Here is a 7,687-nt window from a genome sequence, read left to right as displayed (position 1 = left end):
CTGACCCTGAACCCAGCAGGCTCCTTTAAGCCATTAATCCATGTGCAAGCTTTGCCTTCCAGGCTGGAGCTGCCTATCGTGAACTCGGGTCATGGAGTGGAGCTTGGGGGAAGCAGCTCCCACTGGGTTCGGGAGGTTTTGGGTTTTCTGTCCAGAGCTGCAGGTCAGGCACTTGTCAAACGAAAGTTAAAGTGTTTAAATGGTGTTAAGTGTGATACCAGCTTCTCCAGCCCTGTGTAGATTGTCTTTAAAAAGCCCCATCCTCTCTCTGCATGGGCTCTGTGACACATTGCAGCAGCAGCACTGCACCCTTCACTTGAATGTGAAGTGCACTCCAGCTAAAGAAGTGCCATTATCCCTGGCCTAGAGAAGAAAAATCCAAATGGAAAAGAGAAAAGATTGGTTCACAGGCCACATGAGACTGAGAGAAACATGATCAGAACCAGTCACCACTAACAGGTGCTCCAGAGGGGCGACACAGCAAATGTGCCTCCAGTAGGTAATGAAGTAACAAAATCTATCACAATTTGGGTACTTTATCACCCATGAAGCCCTTGAAACATGATTTGTAGTTGCAAAACTAGCCTGTCATTTTATACCTGTGGTCTCAGCACTGGTAATACTGAGAAATGAGCTCATCTCCACCTAAGAGCTGCTTTAAACAAACCCTGACTGCCCTGGAAGCGTTTCAGGGATTTCCAAATTGTGAGGTTCAGAAATGCCAATGGATCATGCACACCATCACCAGCCAAAGGGGCACAGTGCCCTTTTGGAGGCTACAGATTAATATTTAATCCAATCACTAATTTTAAGTTAAAATGTATCAGTATTATCTGTCCTGGTTAACAGCACAGACAGGCATCAGCCTGCAGTGAGTGAACGAGGCACTTGCTCCTTTCAAAGCAGGAGCACAGCACCAGGCAGCTGCATTTCCCTCTTGACTGACTCTTCAGGAACCAGACACAAAACCCTCAGAGGTTTGCTCCATAAACCATTAGCCAGTAAAAGTCTGATTAGGTCAGAGACATATGGCCTTGGACCAGTAAAAAATTCAGCATCGGTGACTACAGCGTTATTAACCTCACAAAATGCAGAGGTATTTCAGAAGCTGCTGGGCTGAACATTGAAAACTGCATCATGTTCAGTCTTCAGCAGAGAGACTTTGCTCTCTAAGCCAGCAGAAATGGCAAAAGGCAACAGTTTTGCTTATGAAAACTGCTTTTTTCTGCTATGATTTCAAGAGAGAGCATGAAGATGACACAGAACTAAAATATTCAAGGTTGAACCCACCTGTACAGGCGAGCTGATCCCTTACCCCAGGCCTGTGAGCCTCAAGAAGACACTGCCACCTCCCCACCATGTCCCCATTCTCTGGGCAGATGAGCAACCCTTGGTCCCACAACTCCTCAATCCAGGCTCTTTCTAACTCCAGAGACAGGGGATGTCCTCAGCCTGCCATCCTGATTTATCTTTCATCTCATCTCACTTAATTTGGGCTTCTGTGGAGTGGAAAGAGCTTCAGAAGGTGCTGAGCTCTGGGATGAGATGCCTCAGGGAAGATGCATCAACTCCAGCAAGCCCAACTCTCATCCCTTTGACTTCAGCTGAGTTTCCCCAATGTTTATTTTAAGCTTGCCAGTAACAACAGCAGGAATTCAGGACTTGAATCAGTGGGATCAGTCCCTAACAGGCTCCAACACCACTCACTTTCCCTGTCAGGTGTCCCAGTGATGATGTGCTCCTTCTGGATTCCCAGTTCCTCTGGACACAGCAGTGAGCCCCACGCTGCTGTCACTGTGGGGTCTGAACGAGTGCAGCCACATCTCCAGCCCTCCTCACACAAAGACATGCACATGAGGGACACAGGCAGAATTTAGCCCTAATTTGCATGTTCTGTCCCTGTAATAAGCTCTGGGAAGTATCTTTAAAAGGAGACTGCTTTCTAATTGCTTCTTAAAAAAGCCTTTTTACGTGGACTCTTTGGCATGACTCAGGGGTGCATTTCTAAATCCAGTTTCTCCCATGAAGTTTACTCTGGCTGTTTGGTTGGGTTGCATCCATATGCTATTTTTATTTTTTTGATCATCAAGCCTGTTTACAGCATGGAGGAACAATATGGGAACAGAAATAAAGCTGGGCCAAGCCCAAAGGAATGAGCCCAGTAATGGCACTGCCAGCATCTCTGTTGAGAAGAGCAGGAGGCCCTGCAGCTGTGCCATTCCTCAGTGAGACCCAATTCACTCCTCCCTTCTGGCTGTGCATTTCAAACCTCAGTTGTGTTTGATTTACCCATCATCTGCAGACTTAATAGCAAACAGTTAAAATGCCTGCATGTCCTTCTGCTGCCAGCTTTGGATCTGTGGTGCATCACAAGAGAGAATATTTTCTAGAATACAAAGGCTGAGGGACTGGCTGTCACAACAGTATCACTTTTGGCTTCCTTAAATACAGTAATCAAAGTATTTTGAACAGTAGCCTAGAGCTACTGAATACTTTTGTGCCTCAAAATAGACACAAGTCTCCTCCCACCTTCTGCCATGAGCTCTTTGGTCACTCTGAGGTTTTGGTGGTCCAGTCCAGTTCCCTTTGCAGCATCCAGTGAGCTCAGCCCAGACAGCTCCTGGTTCTTTGGTCCAAATGCTACCAGGTTATTCTGTGAAACAGAGTCAAAAGGACACAAATTATTCACAGTAAAGGTCTGAAAAAGGAAAGATTGTCTATGTTTGCATTTACATTTTTAATACAGTGTTGTCTAGAGGCCAGATTTGGGGAATGGAAACCAGGAGCCTGGTTTCTATTTTCAGCACAGCCACTGATTGCTCTGTGTTCCTGGCAAATCTTTTAATCTCTTTTCCTCTGTTTTACCCATCTGTAATAAAGGGATGATCAGACCTCCCCAGCTCTGCCTGGTGTGGCAGCATCTTCTGATGAAACACAGCAAGGACAATGCATTAATAATCATTCCATATAGAAGAGCCAAGAGGTCACAGGTATTTAAGTACAGTTTAGCTATTCAGTGCCCCTTTATGCATGCAGCAAGCCTTGATGTTAATAGAAGTTATATATTAAAATGGAATGGCAAAGTAGGCCCTTCAGGGCACAAAAATAACCATATCCAGAGCACCACTAAATAAATACAATATAAAGATGAAAATCAGTTCAAATACTGAACAAATTGAAAGGCAAGGAGACATTTAAGAGGAAAAACAAAGTCATGCAGCCCTAGTCCCAGCTGACATCTAACTGCCCTCAGCACAAAAACAGGCATGAAAAGGAGGGTCAGGCACCAGGACCTGTGGTGGTCCCATAAGTGGTTCAATGTTCTCAGTCCATTTCTTCACCTCTCTGGCACCTTCCTGAGGAGATGTCAAGGAGGTGAGTCAAGGACTGAGCTCCTTAAATGCTCATGCTTAATTGACCCTGTAGATTATGCCATCAGTCCATGCCTGCATCCTGCACATCTGTCCTTTCCTCCCACAGAACTACCCTGGGGCTCTGGCACTCTGCCATCCTGCACTGCCAGGCACCAAACCCCCTCTGTGTGCTGCTCCACAAAGCCACTGGATCCCTTTTGGATCCCTGCAAAGGGGTCACAGTGGGATACAGCCACCCAGGACCTGCCAGGTCTTCTCTGCCCGCTTAATGCCAGCTGCTGCACCTCTGGCCAGATGTCTCACATTCCCTGTCCCCGTCACTTTGTGAACATGAACAACCATTCTCAGACCAGGATGAGCCATTCCTATCATGAGCAACCTCTGCTCATTTCATCCACATCAGCAGCTGCACTGGCAGGTTTTGGGGAGGGTTTGAGGGATCTTGGTGATGAGCAAAGACCTCTCCAATGGAGCACTGCAGCCAGAGCAGGGTGTGTCCTTAAAACCTCCAGCATCCTCTTGTCTACTCCTTCAGTGCAGTTAATGAAATAATTTCAAACCAATCAGTGTTGCACAAAGCTGTTCAGCAGGCAAGCTGCTTACTCCTTGCCCAGCCTCTTGGAAATAACGTGCATATGCTTGTGGGGCAGAGAGCAGCCTTTATTTGGAGAGATGCTTTAGGATCAGGACAGTCACTGCCAGCTCATCACATTTACTATTCAGGATTATTGGACCACAAGCGACCTTTCAGGTTCTTAAGACTTGGATTATGAAGGGCTTTATACACTAAGCCTAATGACTTGAATTACAGCCTTAGCATCCTGACAATCAGAAAGGGACTACAAGCATTCTACTTTCTTCTATCCACAAAACAGCTTGGGCCAGATTTTGAACCCATTTCAAGGTTATGTCAAGCTGGTGCCCATCAGAATGATCCAGTTGAGTTGCAAAAAAGGCAGGATGACCTAGGTAAAGGTCATGTCTGAGAGAAATGGCAGGATTTTCTAGATAAGCCAGCTGAGACATCTGTCTGTTTTCCTCTGAGACAACTATTTTATCATTTCCACATATTAAAAAATCACTCTAAAAGCTGCAGCACGTTTTAATCCATGGGGCTGTGGCATCAGTGTGTGGTATTTTGTCATTTTCAAATCTCATTGACAAAAAGTTTTATGGGATCGATAATTACCCTCCTGTAACTGGTTGAACTGGAAATACCTTTCAGTCCTAAAAACAAAAAGAATTACAAGCATCAGCAACTTCTGTGGCACGTGTGCTGTTGTTGCCAATTCCAGTCAGCACACAGTTCCACATTGCGGTGGAATTGGTTTTCTCTATAAACATGAGTTTTAGACAATTTCTGTCTAAAACATGAGTTTTCTGTTCCCCATTACCTGCACTCAGGTGCCCTTTTCCAGGACCAGTGAGGAGCCCACCCAGCACCCTCTGCAGTGTTCCTCTGGACAATCCAAACCACCAGTGCCTTCAGCTGCAGAGCGAGTCAGAAGTTTAATTTGACCATTAAAGCAAATTTATGAGGGAGACAGGACCCACAGCAATGATGCAAATAAAGGCTGATTGATCCATTCTGCTGGCTGCAGTCCTGTTCCATTAGCAAGGAGTGGGACATTGCCACAAACAGAGCAGAAAAGCGAGGACATGCTGTCTGCAGAAAGACATTGGTCACATTCCCCTCATTCTCTTGGAGCAGTACCCACCTGCAGTGTGGGGAACAGCACAAACCCAGGCTCACCTGCCACCCTTTCAGCTTCTGCTGGCACCCCTCAAAACAAAAGCCAAACTAAAATGAACTGAGATGCTCTGTCTGCTCTGTGTTAGCAGGGTGATTCAACAACAGTCACTGTTTTCTCATTAAACAATGTCAGAGATGTACCCTGAGCTCTCTGCGGTCACTTTTTTCCCCTCCCTTTGTCCAAAGACAGCTGCAATAATAAAACAAGGATTTAGAAAACAACGGGGGAACCCCTGGTTTTTTTTAGTGAGCCAATGAATATTTTCTAGGACTCAACCAATCTCTGGAGATAATTGTCAAGTTTGCTGTAGTTTTCCTGCCACATTCTGTGCTCTGTAGCTGGCTGCTCAAAAGAGAAGTAACACAATAAAGTGCAGAGAGCTGTTTCATGCCATATTGCTGCACAGGTGGTAATTTCTGAATGAGTTTTATCAGACTAGAAACCAGACAGCAATACCTGGCCTATTTTTAACTTATGCATTTCCTAACTTTGATGAGCTGTCTTCCTCCTCATCTTCTTTGCTAATTCAGCCAGCTGAACTTCTCCATCAGTTAAATTAAGTTGTAATCTACTCAGGAGCTTGCACAGGAAGGCAAGAAAGATTCTGGTACAATATTCATAATGCAACCATCTGCCCACTGCAGAATGTCCATCTCTGAGATTAAACACTATGTTAAAAGCACTGGAAATTCAAATTATATAAAGTGTTTTCTTCTTTTTGATCATAAAAATATCTGACAGTGGTCTGGGTTCTGATGTGTGTGTCCTCTACAAGGAATTAATAATTTCTAAGAGCAGCATCTCCCTGCCACTGTTCCTTCACCATGTTCACCCTTCCCACTACTGAGGGGCTCATGAACAACCCTGTAATTTGGCCAGTGAGGGTTTGTTTCCATGAAGGGACAGCCTAGGGTGACCCTCCATGATCCTGCCTGGAACCTGCTCCCAGGAGCCAGAGGAGGCACACACAGGCTGGATGCTGGAAAGCACCAACACATGTCACTGCCCAGACAAGAGGCAGAGCCTCCGAGCCTTACCTGGGCACTGAAACCCTTCTGTTTGCAGGTTCCTTTTCACTCATCTCAGGCACTTCTACAAGTGCCTAAATAACTTCTACCACCTCTCTCAATTTCCACAAGACACCCAGTCTGGGATGAGGTTCAGACTGGCCTCGTCTCTTCCAAACAAAAGCACATCCAGATGCAAGGTCTGCATTTATTTGGTGGGACACATCCCCAGGGAACAGCTGGGGGGACAGAAATCCAGAGCCATCCTAAAGGAATGTGGGGGATATTTTAAGGATAGTTCCATTCCTATAACTACAATATCAAGATCTTTCAATCCTCAATACTTCCTGCTATCCTCGCTGAAGTGCCAAGCCCCTGAAGGAACATTTTCACACAAAGACAGAAAGTGGAAGCACAGTTGGGTGCACAGGGGTGATGTGGGTACAGCTGGGGACCTAAAAGGGAAGTGTGAGGACCATCTGCTGACAAATGCTCCTGCTACAGCAGGCACTGAAAGCTGCCAAGAATCTTTGGTAAGGGTTACAAGCAACAGCTGTACTGACCTGAGAGGGACCACAGCCAAGGAGAGGATGGTGCAGGCAGAACTGAGCAGTCAAACTGGAAATCAGCGTTGCCTTGACAGTCCTGCAAGCTGCCATTGGAACAGGAGATTGTGGCTTGGACACAGGCTGCAGGCTCATCACAGACAGAGTCTCCTGAGCATCACCAACACTTCAGGTTCATTCTGTAACTGAAACCAAAGCAGGCACTTCCTTCATGGGGCTGGGAGGGACCTGCAGGCAGGTGAGGCTGATAGCACTGCTGGGGTGAGTCTGAAGAATGTCCACAGTTGCTCCATTATCCATTTCCTGCAAGAATCCAGAAGTGGTTCATGGACTGCAGCCCTCCAGAGGGTTCTGAGGCTGCTCTGGACACACAAATCCTCTGTATTTATATTGTAGTAACACCATCACCACAAAACAGGACCCAAAGTCCTTCCTGGCCCTGAGATGCCACCAGAGCAGTAAACGGGCTGAGGCTGCTGCTGAGCATGCTTAGACACTGGAATTTCACCCAGATTTTTCCTGTTTAATGCCAGCTGCTTGTACACAGGGTCCTGCTTGCAATCAGCCCTGGTATTTTCAGCTGGCTTGGCCCTGAACACTAACCACAAGACTTCAGAGAAGCTCCATCTTTATTCTTTCCGGCATATCACAGTGCCCCATTAAACAGGGACAAAAGATTTCCTTATGTAATAGGGATGCTATTTGTTATTTTTAACCTTCTGGCAGCCAGGGTTTGTGCCAGGTGGCGTTCTGCCTTAACCAGGGAACTTCAGGAGGTTACATTCCTCACTGTCATCCCTGCCCTCTGGCACAGTTGATGCCCATACATGGTTTCCTGGCTGCCTGTCCCTGTGCCTATCTGTGAGCATTTATTTGTGACAGCTCACAGAAATATCAGTCCTGTTTAACAAGGTAAATCAGGATGCTGATACGCCCTTTCCAGGACCCTGCAAGAGCTTCTGCTTCTAATAAAGGGTCCTGTGAAA

This window comes from Melospiza melodia, chromosome 18 (assembly GCF_035770615.1).
Source record: "Melospiza melodia melodia isolate bMelMel2 chromosome 18, bMelMel2.pri, whole genome shotgun sequence".
Taxonomy (NCBI): domain Eukaryota; kingdom Metazoa; phylum Chordata; class Aves; order Passeriformes; family Passerellidae; genus Melospiza; species Melospiza melodia.
This window is presented reverse-complemented; position numbering follows the sequence as displayed.